This window comes from Protopterus annectens, chromosome 5.part0, assembly GCF_019279795.1.
Source record: "Protopterus annectens isolate FY-2018-M chromosome 5.part0, PAN1.0, whole genome shotgun sequence".
NCBI classification, from domain to species: domain Eukaryota; kingdom Metazoa; phylum Chordata; order Ceratodontiformes; family Protopteridae; genus Protopterus; species Protopterus annectens.
In genome coordinates this window covers 1,835,954,980-1,835,958,381 of record NC_056735.1, presented here as the reverse complement: position 1 = coordinate 1,835,958,381, position 3,402 = coordinate 1,835,954,980, and positions in this window count along the sequence as shown.

Below are 3,402 nucleotides of genomic sequence, written 5' to 3'. Positions count from 1 at the left end.
TACCTCAGATCTAGTTTGCTGCGGCAAGAGAGATCTTGGAGATCCAGATAGCTCGGACCATTTTAGAAACAGAATTAACAGCAAGTTTTTAAAAAAGTTTCCTTTTTGATATATTTATGTAGTTTTTCTGTGGGACTCTTAGTCCCATATTTGTGTTATATTTTTATATATATATATATATATATATATATTACTGCTGTGGATAGCGCCCGGGTTGAGCTTAGTTGTTTGTGAATCCATTTACTGTTTTTCTCTCAGTATGTCAGAGGATAGGGAGAAATCCCATCCCAAATCGGGTTTTAAAAAATGCCCAGATTGTGAGACATATTCAATGTATCTACTGCTTGGGGGCCAAGCACCTCCAAGACACTGTAGCATTTGTCACTTCTTCTCTTCAAGAGTCCTCTTGGAGAGAAGGAGGAAACTTATAGACAGAGGATTGCTACAGCAATCTTTTTCAGAGGTTTTGAATAGCCATGAAGGTGCTAGTACGTCTTTCAAATCTTCAAAATCCAAGTCTTCAGATAAGGTATCCAAAAAGGCTAAAATTTCAGAAGGAGGGTCATCGGTTCCACAGTCATCGAAGCCGAGTGAACCTTTGATTCAGAGCCAGCTCTCAGTATTGGATCCGGGCTCTGAAGTTCCTTCTTCACCTCTGCTCCAGTCAGCACCTTCAGTGCATTCAGCTAAGTTTTCAGTCAGCCTTTCGGATTTGGACATGAATCGGCTAGTGCAGAAGCTTTTACAGGCACCAGGACTTGTCAAATTGTTGTCGGCCCTGACCAGCTTGTCGGTGCCGAAGACCATGGAACCAATCTTATCTACTTCTCCTCTCAGCCGTACTGGACTCTCGGAGCCGAGGGAAGTCGAACCGATGGTGGTTGGACCCTTGGAGCCGATATCCACTCCGGGGTTAAAGGCTCCATCTACTCGGATGTCCTCGGTGCCGACCGAGGGCTCTAGGAGCCGATGCTCTCCAGTTGGGTCCGGGGAGGATAGTCACACTGACTTGTCGGTGCCGACTCTCCCCCTCGGGGCTTCGGCTCGGATGAGCTCAGCTGCTACCTCAGGCTCAGAGCCCAGGGTTTTGGTGCGGGAGGATCAGACGGTACTCTCGGGTCTGTCCACTCCTCCTCATCGGAGCCATAGTTCCTGCGATGCTATGAGGAGAGCTTTGTCTCCAAAGACAACATCAGCATCAGTTCAGCTTTCCCTCTCCCCTCAAGCTCCTGTGTCTACTTCTGCATCTACTGACCCCTCTAAGTGTAGAGACCCTGAGCCTCAAGTACCCCCACAGGGTGTCCCCTGCTCTTCTGAGACCTCCCCAGACCCCCCACTGTGGAGGTGCCAAGAAAGAGATTGTGCAAGAGAAGGCAGTTAGACTCCCCACAGGTGTCTTTGACATCTGACACAGACTTAGATGAGTCAGAAGGGTTCCCCTCTGAGGATATCTCTTTTGCAAAGATACTAGAGATCCTTAGTCAGAGGGGTGACTGGCAGTCCAAGACACCAACTGAGGATGAGTCTGTGCTCTTGAAGGCTTTTGGGTCTCAACCTTCTACTTCTTGGGTGTCTCCACCTTACGACGAGCTCATGGATCTGATCTCTCATAAGGTGTGGGAGTCACCAGAGGCCATGGAACCTGTCCCTCGTAGACCCAATAAATTCATATCCGCCCCAGTCAATAAACATTTTTTGACAAAAGGAGTACCAATGGATGCCATGGTGGTTGCTGCAGCCACCAAAAAGGAAGTATCTGAGACATCCTCTTCTATCCATCCCCCTAACAGAGATTCTAGGGTTATGGATAGATATGGGAAGGGCTTGTTTAGTTCAGCGACTTTTTCTCTGTGATCACTGAACTACTTGACCCATTTTACAAGACTAAAGAGAGATCTCCTGAAAGAGCCAGGGTACAGTTGCGGCAGGAGTGTCCGACAAAGTCAAAGCCCAGCTCGCTACCCTTAACTCAGTAGTGAACTCGTCCATGCGTCTCATATCCTATGCAGCTGATGGTTCGAGTAGAGCCGCTAGTTCAGGCATTGCTCTTCACAGGCAAGCCTGGATGCATCTCTGTTCCTTTGTGGAACCCTTCAAGTCTTCTTTTATTAATACCCCATTTGATGACTCATCACTGTTTGGGCCCAAAGTAAAGGAAACTTTAACCAGGTGTGAACAGGAAGGCAAGACTTTATCTGCCATTGGGGTCCGCTTTTCCACTCCTACTCTGCCCTACCCCAAGGGCCCTGGGGGGGATATGTGGTTCAAAAAATCTCAAGCAGGCTTTCACGACACATGGTGAAACCCCCTTTAGAGGCAGAGGAGGGGGTTATAATTGAAGATGCCGCCCCCATGGCAGAGGGGGTCCGCAGCAACAGGGTGACAGGGGTCAGTTCTCTGGTCAGTCCTACCAGTGCTCCTGAAAGGGGGCAGACTGTTCGGCTCTGGAGGCAGTTGGGGGTCACTTATCTTTGTACCCAGAAGCCTGGATAAACATAACATCGGATACTTGAGTACAAAGCATCATTTCCAGAGGATATTTCATACTGTTCTTTACCCCTCCCATTCCTATCAAAAAAATCCCAGATGTTCCACTCAATCTCAGGGAACAAGCAATCGTTGAGGTCCACAGATTGCTAGAAAAAAGAGTCATCAAACCAGTCCCAGCAGTCGGATTCGGAACTTACTCAAGATTCTTTTTGGTACCAAAGAAAACAGGGGACTGGAGACCTATCTTGGACCTCAACAGACTCAACAAGTTCGTAAAGAAAGAGAAGTTTTGAATGGTCACGCTTCAGTCCATTCTTCCCTTTTTAGGGAAAGGTGATTGGATGTGCTCCATAGGTCTCAAGGATGCATACTATCACATAAAGATGGACAGACACTCCAGAGATCATCTGCGCTTCTGGCTGGGAGCCAATCATTACCAGTTTTGAGCCCTGCCCTTTGGTCTCACTTCAGCCCCCAGAGTGTTCACCAAATGCATGGCAGTGGTCACGGCTCACCTGAGGTGTCTAGGATTCCAGGTGTTTCCATACTTAGACGATTGGCTCCTCACCGCTACCACCAGGCATCAATTGACTCAGGCAACACAATACACTCCGACACTCTGCCATCAATTAGGCATTACGATCAACTTCGAAAAGTCTGCCTTATCGCCATCTCAGCATACCGTTTATATAGGAGCAGAGTTAGATACCTCAACCAACACTCTACGTCTCCCTATCGAAAGAGTCTCTCTTCTTCACCAAAACGTCAGCTCACTGGTGTCAAAGAACAAAGCTACAGTAGCGGAGGTATTGAAAGTACTAGGTTTGATGGCGGCAGCAATCCTGGCTATACCACTCGCAAGGATGCATATGCGAATCCTTCAATGGCTTCTCTTCACTCAGTGATCTTACC